The sequence below is a fragment of the Meleagris gallopavo genome, chromosome 25 (assembly GCF_905368555.1).
Source record: "Meleagris gallopavo chromosome 25, MGAL_WU_HG_1.1, whole genome shotgun sequence".
NCBI lineage: Eukaryota > Metazoa > Chordata > Aves > Galliformes > Phasianidae > Meleagris > Meleagris gallopavo.
In genome coordinates, this window is record NC_139428.1 from 801822 (window position 1) to 816720 (window position 14899).

Below are 14899 nucleotides of genomic sequence, written 5' to 3' on the forward strand. Positions count from 1 at the left end.
TTTTTGACACCGCTGCTGAAATTATTATTCCAGGAGGACCGAGTTGATCCATACTAATTTAAGCGTCTAAAATGAAGTTATAGATGAGTTGTGTTTCCACAATTCCCAGTCATTGTTGCGATGTTTATTCCGCAGCGGCCAAGTCATTACCAGTGCGCAACCAGTATGCTTTGAAAACAGTGAAATCATTTTGTGATGACACTGAAATAAAGGGAGGTTAAGAGGCGGTGTGGCTGAGTTCAGCACGCTAAAAGTTTTGCATTTATTTGCTGCGAAGGGAACCTGTTGTTAAGAGCCTAACGCGGTGCAGCCGCCGTTAAGGAGTCTCTCCACTCTCATTTGTTTGATTTATGCAACCAGTTCCCACTGACCAGACCGGCTCCGATGGATTGCACCTCTGTAAAGCTGCCACAGCTGACTGTGATATTTTCCCGACTGTTTTTTCCATTTAAATCAACAACTTTAACCCCAGCTTTACCTCCTTGGCTCTAACTTGACGATTGCCTTTGGGAAGTTGCAGTTTTGGGTTTTCAAAGGTTACCCAAAGTATCGAGTTATTGGATTATGTTCTGCTGATGGATTTGGGGGTGGTGGGGAAGGAGTGTGATCAACGTCTGCGTCCTCTGGAGCTTTGGGAAGAAGCTGTCCCAGGGAGTGGTTTGCTTTGTGCATAGCGTTAGGCGCTGCCTGGAAGCGCTCAGCTCCCGCGCTTGGATGCAAACTTGGCTCTGTCCCTTTTTTACGCGGCGTTTTCAGTACGAACCTGGGCCAGGGCCAGCATTTGTGACTTGGGATAGCGTGAGCCAACCATCCCAGCCCCTGCTGCCTTCACGTGCTTTGTTTTCCTGAGGAATCGCGGAGCTCTCCGTTCTCCTGTTACCAACTGGCTGAGCTCAGAGGCTCTTCATGGCTCCCAGAGGTTGACTTTGGGGCTGTCATTAGCTCGAGATGTTATTGGCAGTGGGTCCTGGGAGCTGCCGCCAAGAAACATGTTTAGGCATTTGGATTGCTCTTGTAAATTTTAATTAATCACTTTGCTGCTGTATAAGGCAGCGCTGTAACACATACTTTATGCTCAAGGATTCAATTTCTTACAGCAACATTGCACCGCAGGTTAAAAACGAAAGCAGTGGGGTAACAAATGTCTACATTCATGGATTCATTGTGGTTTTATTTGCAGAGAGGCTCTCAAAGTGCTGTCACTGCCCAGCATGGGCATGGGGCAGTGCAGGGATGCTTTGCAGCAGAAGCTTCAGGGATGCTTCTGATGTGTACAGCTGGCATTTTGGGGTGATATTATAAGGAATGCCTGGGCATTCCTTACACACAGACACTTACTTAAAAATTTTATATATATGTATATATAAAATATGTGTATATGTACATATATATATATATCACAGAATCACAGAATCGTAGAGGTTGGAAGGGACCATTCTATATATATATATATTTTTTTTTTTTTCAAAGATGCCTGTCCAAAGCCCACATGCCTTTTGAATGATGCTGAAATATTGTTTTGGCCTCAGAAGTTGGTAGGAGGATTTGGGAGGTGGAGGGGATTCCTGATGCTTTTGCTTTGGATTTTACAACAAAAAGGCTTTCTGTTTCCAGTGCAGGACTCTGCATTGACAAAAAATGTATCAAGTAAATCACAAATGAAAATATTCAGTGTTGACATGGGTTTAACTACAGCTGTATGGAGTAGTCTAGAGCCTTAGAGTGTAACTGTAAAGTTGTGGATGCTGAGAGGCTTGTGATGTTGATGGGGAGATCAACAGAGCTGTGCCCTGATAGCACTGGAGAGAGGGAAATAAAGCCCATGTAGCAGGGCAGGGGACAAACATAATGTTGTTTGATAGTATTGATGATACAGACAGAATGAGGATTTGCTGTAGAAATGAACACAGATGAAGAAGTTCTAATTTGCCATAGAGGAGTGTGCTGAGGAATGGGGTTGCCAAAACCCTGACATTGGGGTGGAGGAGACACGTGCCAAATTCATTCCTCAACTTTGTAGGTTTTGCCCAACTGCACCAATAGTCTCCCACCCACTCCCTGAGGAGCTGTTCCAGACCCAAGGTCTCTCCTCTCAGTAGATGTGCTGCGTGCTACTCAAGCTAAACTCTCCCTTCCACAACCTCCTCTGCATTGACTGCATCCCTCACCCCATGTGGACTCCTGGACCAGTGCAGGGATTTACATTACAGTGGTGTGCAGAGGATGCTGTGGAATTGCATCATCCTGAGACGTTTGGCCAAAAACGTGTAATAGTGGTGTCTATAATGTGTAAGGGGATGGGTGTAATGTGTAAGGGAATGGAGGTATAATGTGTAAGGGGATGGGTATAATGTGTAAGGGGATGGAGGTGTCCTTTCACTACTACCTTCCTGATGCTCTGTTCTGTGGTACCAGGTGGTAGCCCAGGCCCCAGAAAGGCATATTTCTAACCCAGAAAAATAGGCTTATTGCAAAGCCTGCCACCAGAGGAATTGCAAGCATTGTGATTTCCTGAGTTGTTACCCTGCTCTTGTTTCTCTTTCACTTCGTTCTTTGCCGACCTCTGCTTGGGAGATTGATGGGGAGGCCAGCAGAGACTCAGCTGCCTTCCAGGGGTGCAGCAATACAAGGGCTGACTCCCGTAGCACGATGAGGCTGTGCAATGTGTTGTTATTATTATTTTTTTTTCTTAAAGCAAACCCCAGACTTTGCAGCCAGCCTCATTACTCACACGCTGTCCTTACGGGACCGCGTACCTCGCCTGCTCCCTGCCACGTCCCCAAGCCTGGCACTGCATCCCGGAGATTGACATCTCCTTCTCCAGCTCTGATCTCATGTCTTGACCATCTGCTTCTTCTGGTGGTCTCCAGAGGGTCTGCCAATCAGCAGAGCAGGCTCTGAATGCACAGGCAAATGGGTTAGATTATTTTTGGACCTTCCTTGCAGCCATCTGTTTGGGAGGGAGCCATGAGCTTGTCTTACCCAGCTGGGTTAAGGTGCTGTGGCAGCCTGCGAGGGAGGAGGAAGCAAACAGGATAAAGAAAATTACCCTCTTCTTAAGGAGCTGAATCAGCTGCGAGACGGCTGCGAGCTCTGTGCCAGCAGCTGGCACGGGCTGTGGGACATGGGGATATTTCCCAGCTCCATCCCTTCGGGGCTGGCTGCTGCCTTTGGGTGACACCAGGCGAGGCAGCAAGTTTGGTTCTGCTCCGGAGCTGACTTGTGTTGCCCGTGACAACCCGGGTCTGAGTCTGTTTCACATGCACACGCATACACACATGCATATGTTGCTATAACAACCAGCCAGGACTTTTAAGAAATGTTGGACTCTGTTTTCCGGGCTGCAAAGCACCTAAGTTGTGCTGCGGTCCGGGAGGCAAACAGCTGCCTTCAGATTACTGTTTTCCCCCTAAAAAAATGTTCTAATTCAGGTATGCAAAGGAAAACATCTGGGTTAATTACCATGGAGTGTAGGGCTTCAGTAGGGTAAAAGAGGATCTGCTGCTCTTCTGGTGTTTGCCACTGCCCATCCAGCTCTGACACAGCACGGCTGTCATGGGAGTGCTGCTCTTGGTGTCCTTGGAGCACCAGGCAGCAGCAAAGCACAAATCACAGGTGAGGAGTTGGACCTGCAGCCTCCAACTCAAAATAATGCTGTAACCTGCACAGCAACAGCCAGACACTGCTAAGAGTAGGAGGTGTTGACAGCAAAGACCTGTATTAGCTACGGGAAGCCTTTTCCTATAGCTGCAGCCACTGGCTAAGATATTTGTGATATCTATTCAATGGCATCTGTCCCCTGGAGCAGGTTGAATGCTAGTACTCTGTATTTTGCTGTGTTCTCTGAGTGATGAGGGTGCTCTCAGCAGTGTTGTCTTTCCCCCCGAAAAGGGTTTTCTTGCAGGGAAAGGGGAAGCAGGGGGTGCACAGCAACCAGATGATACGTGTGTGCCAGCCCTTGCTCTCTGGTCTTCATCTTGCCTGCATCCGAAAGCCAGACTTGCCTTAAAACAAGACCAGAGGAAGGCAGGGAGTTCTGCTTCCCTCTTGCAGGCAGTGCTTTGTCTCCCTGTGGTCCAAACACTTGTGATCCTGTGATGACTTCAGTGCAAACAGCAATGTCTAGGATACCCTAGGACTTCTTTTCCCATCCAGATGCTGTGTTGAAGGAATGGAGAAAAAAAGGTTCTGACCATTGTCTGGGGATTTCTAGATATGCAGTAGACCAGAAACCAGCTGTGGTTGGATTGCTGGAGATATAGAATTCCCAGACATGTGAATGTATGGGCAGAATGGATCTGTGCAGTCTGGAAGCAGGTGGTAAGCTGGATCCATCTCTCTGGAGCTGGATGCCTTCTGGAGGTGCTGCAGGATGGGGATGGGTGTGATGTATATGTGATGCATATGCTCCAGTCAAGTGGTTGGTTCATGCCTCCTGATATCAACCATGGTATTTGGTTTGCATGAAGGCTCCTTAATGATTTCAGTGGCTTCCTGCTTTGTTCACCTGCACTCAGCATCAGGAAGCCTTCCCAGGATGATTCATCCCACAGCTCTGGGGCTGCACTTTGCCTTCCCTGGAGCACTCCATGGCCGGTGACAAGCTGCTGAGCTGAAAGGAAGACTTTTAGCTGCAAAAATTGTGCAAGCCAGCATGTGCTATTTCTGGAGCAGGCTGTAATGTATGCGTCTAGCCTGGCTCTCTTCAGCAACGGCCAAATGTTTTTTGAGCAGTAAAGAAGGTAAAATAGAGCAACACTGTGCCAGAGCCAGATTTTCCCTGCGTTCCCCAAGCAACGCCTGCAGGAGCCTGCATGTGCACTTGGGGACATGCAATTAAATGCTTTGGTCAACAGCAAATGGAGTGGGTGCCCTCAGGCACACTGGGGCTACAGGCTCAGCACCAGCACAGAGCCCCACAGCCATGGGGCTCAGCCCTGTTTTGAAGCAGCGTGTGCCCAACTTGGGTTTGAGGCTTTTTTGTTGCAAAAATGCAAAAATTAACAGCCCTCCCCGCAAGTCAATGGAAGGCAAAGCAAAGCAGGAGGGAGAAGGAAGGAGCCAGCAGGCTGAGCTGGCTCATTAGAGTGCTGGAAGCAATTAGAGCAATGTTAGGTTATTTCTTTGCCTGGTTTGCAGGGGAGGGTGAATCCGTGATGGGTATAGGAACCCTATGGCTTTTGGGTTTGGGGCGAGAGGGTTTGGGTGGTGCCCTGCAATGTGCTGTTGGGCAGATGTCACTGTGTCAATGGCAGCAGGCCTTGGGGACAACGGGGCAGTGGCAGAGGACTGGCTGTGGGCACTGACACCCTCCTGCCCTGCCCAAGAACTGATGCTCTGCTTATCCCATTGGGTGAAACCTTCTGTAAGTGCATCAGAAGATGATAGCCAAGCCTCTAAGCAGGGCTCAGCAGACAGTTGGGATGTTTGTGTATAGCACGTGCTTCAGGAATTAATTGAGCTGTGCCCGTGGTGCCATGTTCAGAAGGTAAAACCAACATTTACTCACAACCTCTGTGGGTTGCTAAACTGATTGCGTAGTATGTTTGGGTCCTTCACACTTGCTGAATTCAAACAAATTTGTTTTGTAAGAAAGCTGCAAGATTAAGGTATAATGTATATATTTTTTTATTATTTGCCTGGCATTATTAAGTAGGAGGGTTTTGCTTCACCTTCTACTTTTTGTTCACAATAATTGAAAGTATTCTCACTGCTCTTATTCAGCTCTGTCCACGGCGTTTGTGTGAGTGCTTTTGCAGTGACACTGCACAGAGTTTTCTGTACCTTCTTACTGGCTGTGTGTGCGCCAACACATTTTCAAGAGAAGGATGCAGATTTAAAATCATTTAATCTAATTGCTGGCAGCAGAAGGCATGGTGGGAAAGATGCTCTGAAGAACTGCTGGATGGGCTAACAGCATTAGGCCCATTAAATCCTCTGGGAATGAACTGTCAGTAGATATTTCCTCCTTTGTAATGGGAAAAATGAATTTAATCAGACAATAGGAGTAAGTTATTCTTTAGGTCAGTAATAAGAGCTAAAGGAAAATAAGAGTCACTTGCTCTTTAGTTCTGTTCTAAACTCATCTGCCTTTGGCTTTTTCATTTCTTTTCCTGGGAATCTTCCTATAACCTGTGGTGATTTTGGATTTCTGTTCAGGCTTAGTCCTGCTGGCTCTCTGGTTAGAATGGAACAAGAGTTCCTGACCATGCCAAGAGCAGCTGGCCCTGTGGCATGGCCATGGTCCAGCTCTGAATGTTCAGGATGGGGTCTGGTTCCCATCTGGGGTCTTTGGTTTTAGAGGAGCTGGAAAGCCCGTGACCAGCCTGTGCCTTCTGTATGTGCATCTGTCAGTGAGTCATTTCATGTGTGAAAATAATCTCATCAAAAGCCATTTCAAGTCTAATGTTTATGAGTAACTCTGTGATGTGAGACCGTGAAGGGCAGCAATGAATGAGGGTGGAGTGGGTCAACATTCTTTGCTGCAGCCCAGTCCAGAGATCATAGAATGAATCATAGACTCATAGAATGGCCTGGGTTGAAAAGGACCACAATGATCATCCAGTTCCAACCCCCTGCTGTGTGCAGGTCACCAACCAGCAGCCCAGGCTGCCCAGAGCCACATCCAGCCTGGCCTTGAATGCCTGCAGGGATGGGGCATCCACAGCCTCCTTGGGCAACCTGTTCCAGTGCCTCACCACCCTCTGGCTGAAAAACTTCCTCCTCAGATCCAACCCAAACCTCCCCTGTCCCAGTTTAAAGCCGTTCCCCTTGTCCTGTCACCACCCACCCTCACAAACAGCCGTTCCCCCTCTTGTTTATCCGCTCCCTCCAAGCACTGAAGGCCACCATGAGGTCTCCCTGCAGCCTTCTCTTCTCCAAGCTGAACCAGCCCAGTTCCCTCAACCTTTCCTCATAGGAGATACACTTCTCCAGAAGGATTCTCATGAGGAGACCACAGGGGACAGTAAAATGAAAGATGCCACTAAAGATAAAGCCAAAACAATGGCATGAGAGTTGGAGAAAAGGAGCAAAAGAGTGAGAATAGAGAATCATCGAATCGTAGAACTGCAGAATCATAGAACCATAGAATCACAGAATGCCTTGGGTTGGAAGGGACCTTAGAGATCAAAAAAAAAGCTCTTATGTTTCCATGACAGGCAGTGTGTCTGTGGCATGAATGACTTGTTTGATTTAAAATCACCCCTTACACCTCGGTCTCCTGTGTTTCTCCCCAGGCTCCTTCTCCCAGGTCGCCATACGAACACTCTGAGCCTCCTCAAAGTGCTGGAGATGAACCCATAGCAGTGGGCAGCAGGTAGGAGGCTCAGCCCTGGCCTTGGTGCCGTGTGCTGCATGGCCCATCACCAAGGTGTTCCAGGATCTCATTTTGTGCACCCCTTTGAAGTGCTGGAGTTTGCAATTTCAGGGTGAGATGGTTGGTGATGCATCTTTCTGAAGGATGTCTAGAGTGGCAAAGGTCTGACTCACGTTTTCACTTGTATATTTCTGCTTGCTGTGTGCCACTGATGTTGCTTGAAGCTGCCTGGACAAAAGCATGCCCATGTCCAGGACCTTGCTGCAGTTGTCTGAGCCCAGGAGATGTGCAGGTTGCTTCTCAGCTCCTTCTGTCTGACTCTGTAACCAGCAGCTGGATCCTATAAAATATTTAGAAGCAGAGGCTGTGGTTGCTTTTTGTGCCTTGTAGATGAGAACATGACCATCAGGTACCCAACTTCTGTTCTCCCTTACTGCCCTTGCAGTGCACCTTGCAACTTTCCTGAAGTTGCTTCACTTATTGATGAAAATTCACTCTTCTTAGGGATGCTGATTGTTTAACTACAGGGAAATTTGTGGAAGTGAAGCACGTGGAGCACTGAGAAGAGCCTCCAGGAGAAGATGGTGAACCAATGCTGGGCACTGACACTGCATGTATGTGGTAGCACAGCCCAGAGCTTGGTGTGTGCACTGGGAAGTTTTTAGGGACCAAGAGTCACACGGCTGGTATGACACAGATGGATGTAGCTCTTGTGTGAGAACTGGGTTTGATTGCTGCCTGCTTTGAGCACACAGCCTCATGACAGTTTGGTGCACGGCTCATGGCAGTTTGGTGGTTCACTGCGGGTATGGTACAGCTCTGTGTTGTTGTTTTCAGAGTTGAAATGTGGTATAGCACGGGGCGGGCAGCAAAACAGCATTTCTGCATGGGTAAAAGAGCAGGAAAGCCATGGGGGATGAGGGAAGATGGGCTGGAGAGGCCACCTGCAGAAGCTGCAGCCATGTCTGGGGGAGAAGCTGCTGTCCTGACAGCAGGGGAGAATGGAAGGAGGGTGGCATGGCCTCATCTTCGGTCCCAATGGCCAATGGTAATTGAAAGGGACAGATTTTGCCCCATGGCAGCAGCAGGTAGCCTGTCTCCAGCGAGAGCTCAGAGCTGTCTCCATCAGGAAAATACTTTTTGCTCCATGGCTGTTATAGCTCATTATCTCACTGACCTTTAATTCTGCAAGTGTTCCTTGCAATGTGTTTCTTCAGCCTGCTCCAGCTCCTGACCTCCGTTCCCAGAGGCAGCAGGATAAAATATTCATCTGCTGTGCTGTCTAGCTGCTTTGCATCCCTCCTCCACCCCTCCGTCTCTGTCCTTTTTGGCAATCTGTCGTTTTTTATTTCTGGTATGAGTCCAGGAGCTGATCAAAAAGTACTTGGGCAGCTGGAGCAAGAAACAGTGGGTTTTAAACATGCTTTAATGTGTTTGTAAACAAGTGCTCTTCATCAGGGTCCCTGCCCAGTGCACTGGCAGCAGGAAAAACTGAGACTCTTCTGAGGTCAACATTAATTACGTGGTGTAAAATGGTGCAAAATGGTCAAAGATGCAATGGAAGTATCTCCTGTCCCACTGCCCTCATATTTTCCATAGAATCATAAAGGTGGAAAAGACCTCTGAGATCACCAGCTGTGATACAGTGCTCATCACTGTACTCACTGAGCACCTGAGATTGCTCTTTTCTCAACTGCAGCAGGGAAGATGGGCGAAGATTGCTAACAGTGTTGGGAGCATTGTGTTGGCTTTGAGGGTGCTCCACGAGATGTCACACTTGTTGAAAATCAGCTGCTGGGGAAGACCGATGCAGAGAACCATCCTGCTCTCTCATCAAAATCTCTCAGTTTCCCCCTGATTTCCACAACTTGCTCATAGTGGGCAAATGGAGGAGGAGAAAAGCCAGAAGGCACTGAAACCAACCCCTTTGCTGCACCCCAGCACAACTCCCAGCCCCTGGCTGCTCTGGAGCTGCTTGGGGACGGACGCAGCCACTCCGAGCTCTCCTGTGAGCAGCGGCGTAATTGCAGAAATTGGCACGGTGGCTTGGAACGAGATCTAATTAATTAATTCAAGACATGCTGGGATTCAATTTTATTAAACCTTGGAATCAGAGTAGACTAGATGAAATGTAAGCAAAGGTTTGGGAGAGGAGGGGTGTGAGCTGCCTGCCAGCACTGCCGTCATGGGACCTTCGTGCCCTTCACCAGCCCGGCACCGAGGGCACTCAGGGTACAGAAGTGTACATGTGTTGGATACGCATCCAGCAGCAGCCTGCTGTGAGGGTTTCTCTGCAGTTTGGGCTAGCAGAGAGGCTCTGTTTCCCCCACCCCCTTCTATGTTGCCTTGTGCAAGGTGCCTGCCCTATCTCTCTTGCTCCCCAACAGCCCCAGTGGTGATGAGGGGGTTTCTTTGGCTCCCTGCCCCCGTGCTGATGGATGTGGCATGCTGCATCCAGAGCTGCCTGTTATTTCATTATAAGGGATATCACCACTGGATCTACTGCCTGTAATGTGATTTGGGGTCTCCTGGAATGGAAATCCATTGCTCACGCCTTCATATCTTGAGGTTTCTCTGCTCCTAGCTATCAGGTCATGTGTCTGTGTGCTGCCATGGCTTTCCATTGCTGGACTTTGCAGGATAAAGTCTTTTCTTTTTTAAACCAGTGCTTATGTAGGGTGCATGCAGAACCCTCAGCTCTTTGAGAAGAGATGCAGCAGCCTTCCCAGGGTGTTGCTTTGCCTGCCTCATCCAGAGCATCCCACACGAGCCAGCTTCTCTGCTGACAGTCGCAGGAGTAAACTTAACACTAATTTTAACTCTACCTCTGAGGTGGGTATATCTCTGGGGTGAGGGCACAATGAATGCCCTATTCATGAAACTACAAACACAGTAAAAAGAAGAGAGAGAGAGAAAAAAAAAAGTGTCCCACCCTAACGTGTTTCTGATCTCCAAACAGCTCTAATTTTGGCTTACTCAGAGAACAAGCCGAGGTAGTGTTCGTTTTAACAGCCAGGAAAGGGCTGTCTGTTTATATTTAGGGCCTTGTAGATTTGCACAGCGTGTGCAGGTGGCACATTAAAACGTGTGGATGATTTCTTACCAGGATAAGGCTGTGTTTTTACTGGAGCACCTTTAATTTTCTGCGAAGGCTAAGTAAGCACTGAGAATCTTGTTGCAGTGCCTTCTGGGGTTAAATGTAATGGCTTTTGGAGTGTTGTTCTGAGCTTAATCCTGGTGGATTCCTCCCTCCTTGCACCTTCCTATGTGGCTCTGCCCAGAACTCACATTTTGAAGAGCAGGTTGGCATCTCCTGCCACCTGGAGCCTGTAGGGCACTGATGACTGTCATTTGCTTACCAGTGCTGGCACATTGCTGCCTGATGAACAAGTTGGATGGATAAAGAGCATCATGAGCATCTTCCTGCAGCAAGGAAAGTCCCAGTCACTTCAATTGCTTGCAGCTCTGATCTGCACCTCTGGTTGAAAATGGTTGTGCCCCCTAAACCCCAGCCATGCACATCACCGCGTTGGCTCCAGGAGATTCAGGAACCCATTCATTGCTCACCTGGAGTCATCTTGATCTCAGGGACTTTTCTTGGCCTGTGCTGTTGGGCTGTGGCTCCTGGCATTTGGTCATTGCTCCTGTTTGTCCTCCAGTGCTGCAATGTCCCGATCCACATGCAAAAGGGACAACTCTCAAGTGAGACTGAGACAGGCTTTCCAGTTCTTTGAAGCAGCAGCAGCCTTTAAGTAAGCCTTGCATCCTGCTTGCTTCTGAGGCATGGGAGATAACCCAGCAGCAAGCACAGGTGCTGAAACTCTCTTGCTGGCATTTGGGAGCTGAAAGCCTCGTCCAGCTGCACATCATCCTTCTGCCACTCTTTGGAAATCACTCACTGACCACTAATCCTGCTCGTGCCTTTTGCATGGAGAATCCAGATGCTCATTTGGTATTTGTAAGGCTTACCCAGATCCCAGGGCTAGGGAGGGCTTTGCGAAGCTGAGTGACTTTCCTTGGTCTCCTGGAGCTCCTGGCCCTCTGAGATTTGTTCTTGGATCCAAAATTAGAAAGCTGTTGATGCTTCGTTCATTCAGAGTTACGAAAGGGGCTGTTTGACCGAGCTGAAACATTGGGCAGCTGTGAGCAAATGAGGCTCAAAGTGGCTGCAAGAGCAGGATGGAGCTCAGCACGGAGAAAAGATACCAAGTTTTAATTATAGGTACCTGTGTCACCCCATGGGCTTGGGAGATGGGGCAGAAAAGAGTGAAATGCAGGTTCTGTTTGCACTGAACTATTTCTGTGCCTGTTTGGGTACTTTGCTGTGGTAACCAAAGGACCTATTTTTAGTACCTTTCCCAAGATGCTTCTCCTCACTCCACTGAGCTGCTTGGGAAGCTTGTGTACAAAACTGTCCCAGGGGTCTTTGGGTTAAATTGAATCTTAATTCAGATGGATTCCAAAGGATGATATTCTTCAAAATACATCAGATTCTGCAGGATACCAGCCTGGCTGTGTGTCCTGTTCACAATTAGGTCATCCCCACATCCCCAATTCCAGCATGTACCTACTTGCATTGCCTCAAAGGGGTGGAAAAGTCTGCTTTTATTTTGTCAGATCCTGATTACTGCATAAACCCGATCATATTGTAATGGCAATTCGTCTTAAGAGTTTAACAGAGTAATCCACAAATCCATTCCTTCCTGGTCCTCAGCCAGTGAAGTGCCTGTGAGTCCAACATAGCAAAGATCAGCTCTCTGTTTCCCTGGGCAGATCCATCACAGGGGACAACAAACACTGTATGTTTGTGTATGTCCTTATGGTGAGACTTTTACCCTATTCTCTTCGTCTTAAAGTCCTTCAGATTTCACTGCACTAACAGTGGGGTAGTTGTGTACCCCAGCTCGCAGCTTGAAGGCGTATAGAAAATTCACCTTGAAATATTTACTTCTTGAGAAAGCGTTGTTAGTCTTCATAAAGCATAGATACGCAAAAGAACATAAGCAGTCATACGCAGAGAAGCCACAAGCAAACAGGGAAAGGTGAGCTTCTTCCAATGTCATTTCCAGTGTCATTCTTCATGCCTTATTGTCATTCACCCACAGCCATTTAAATACACAGTGTTTGGAAAAATAACAGCAGCACAAGCAGTTGCACTTTACTCATAGCATGCTCTTGAGTATCTCATGTTTTGTTATATGTTGTATATCTGTTGTTTCATTTTTAAAGCTCCTCTGCAAAATGTTTCCACTTATTCTAATAAAATCGTTCTCCATCTGCACACAGATTTGTGTGACAACAATTTGTGCTTGCTCAAAAGCTCTGATATTCTTTGAAAGTTGTAGAAATGCAATGACTAAGTAATGCAGAGGAATGTCCATACAGCATCAGGTCAGGAGAAAAGCTATCCTTACGTGTTTAATGCTGACATGTGGATGATCAAGCAGGATTGGCAGAGGACTGGGAAAGTTTATTGTAACTTGTGCAAATTTTCAATGCATCTCAGTATTTGAGCCCCTTGGAGAAAGGAAACAGCACGGCTTTTAATGTTACCTGTAACAGGTCAACTTCAGTCAATGGGAAGGATGCTGCATTAAGGGTACCCATGATGGATTCGCTTCCATGTGATGCATCCAATTCATGCGTTGAAATAATTCAGGTATTATGGAGAGGAAATCCCAAAGAGGAAATTGATACGCTGATGCTCGTAGCGTGGGAGCTCTCTGCTGTCAAAGGCTTTTACTTCCAATGAGATATTCCTTGACTCTGTGTCATCGTCCTTAGTTACGCTTCAAACTCCTGCTCCATCCTGTAGCCAGAGGAGCAATTATAGTAATATTTGCTTATTCTTATTCAGTCAAGGAGGTTTTTAGCCTTTTTAATGCTTAGGATTTGCTTTAATCCCAGGTGACCACAGTTACCACAGTTACGTAGGTAGGTCCTGGAAGACAAAGTAACTTTTAAACTCAAGACGCTTGAGTTTGAAGAGTAATGTTCACCAGCACAACTTCATGTTGACACAGATGTGCAAAATGCCCTTTTTTTTTTTTTTTTTCTTTATTTTTCATTTTTTTCTGATTTATTCTGAGAATAGAAAGAAAAAAACAGTAGCTAGAGTGTGAATATTGAAAATGGGAGGCAGGTGTGGACTTGACTGTGTACAGGTAAAGCACATGGAAGAGCTAATCTGAAGCCTGTGCACCTATTTTATCTTCATCACCGTTAGATCTGGTTATCCATATCAAGGTGATGGGAAAGTTAATGAGGAATTATGGGTGCTGCAGCATGGGGGAGAGGTTGCACAGTACCTCCCTACTTCTTCTGTCTCTTGGCCAAGGGACAGCCAGTATAGACCACCTGCATGTGTATGAGCCCAGCTCACATCAAGGGGAATTCTTACCTGTTAGACATGGGCAGAATGGTAGAAGATGTGGGTGATGCTGCTGTCAGCTGCAAGCAGTAGCATTTCGTCATCTGCTTGCTGTGGCAGCATGAGAGCCAACGTCAAGTATTTGTTTGAAGACAATCAAGGTATAAATTCGTATTTTTGGTCACCGTGCACAGAGCATCGCTGGGATGAGTGAACAACAGGCATTCTCAGTTTAGTTGGCATTCATAGAGATGGATGTGAAGGATATCTATAAATCAGCGCAGCATTTCGAGGGGGTGACTCACATCAGGGATGCAGAGCAGTTGCTATATATCCAATACACAGAAATTCTGTCAATGCAGTAACCATACTGTAAAGGTGTGCAGCAGGATATGCTGCTCTTATTTAACCTGCCCTGGAAATGCAAGAGCACGTGGCCCCTAACGAGATTAGGTATTACATTTAAAAACACTAAGCCTGTTAACTCAGTGCATAATTAGGCCCTGGAATTGACTGCCAAAGAAAATCTTTGAGTGGACCCTTAATAACACTTTAAAAACCAGGCAGACACTGCTATTATTGATAAAATGACGCATAGATCTGTTTGGTGAGAGCTGAGGAAAAGTCAGGCTGCTTAAGAATGACAGCCTCACATGTCGGGCCGTAAGGCAAACCCTGCTTCCACAAGCCTCACTTTGTGCTGGAGTGAGCCCAAGCAAAATCTGCACTAAGAAGGAGAATGGGATGGACCTTCCAACCGTGCAGTCATCCTGCAGGCTCTGTGTCCAGGCAGAGCTTCACTCCTTGATTCCTTTCTTACTTAATCAGCTTTGTGCTGCTGTAAATCCACGTGGCGACGTGCAGTGGTGGGACAGTTTGTGATGAGGAGTGCATTAAGGTTTAATGCTCATCGAGGTCATGTTTGGATCCCATCCAGAGGATGCTGTGAGCAGAGCCTGGGGACCACACTACTCCTTCTCGGAGGGTGCTGGTGGTGTTCTGCACGTGGGACAGCCTCACTAACTTCACCCTGCAGGTTTAAAGTTGATTTTATGCCAAAACACCATTAATTTCTGCCATCTTAGAAGTTAAAACTCTGCCGTCTGTGCTCAGCGCTGAGACATGTAGGTCTCTGTGCAGAGCTGTATTAGCTCAGTTTATCCTTTTCTTCCAAGATAGTTTTAAGCACTAATTGACCAGAATTCAAACCA

At 47.2% G+C, this 14899-nt stretch overlaps 1 protein-coding gene across 10 annotated transcripts in view; it reads left to right on the plus strand.

The window, feature by feature from the left end:
* Positions 1 to 14899, plus strand: part of HIVEP3 (HIVEP zinc finger 3) — a 215353-nt gene that overhangs the window by 97160 nt on the left and 103294 nt on the right. For 2 of the 10 annotated variants that reach the window (XM_085208593.1, XM_085208594.1), the window contains one exon: positions 7239 to 7318. The exons of the other annotated variants lie outside the window; for them this stretch is intronic. The gene's annotated coding sequence lies outside the window, so the exon portion shown is untranslated. The remainder of the gene's footprint in view (positions 1 to 7238; positions 7319 to 14899) is intronic. 10 annotated transcript variants of the gene reach the window in all.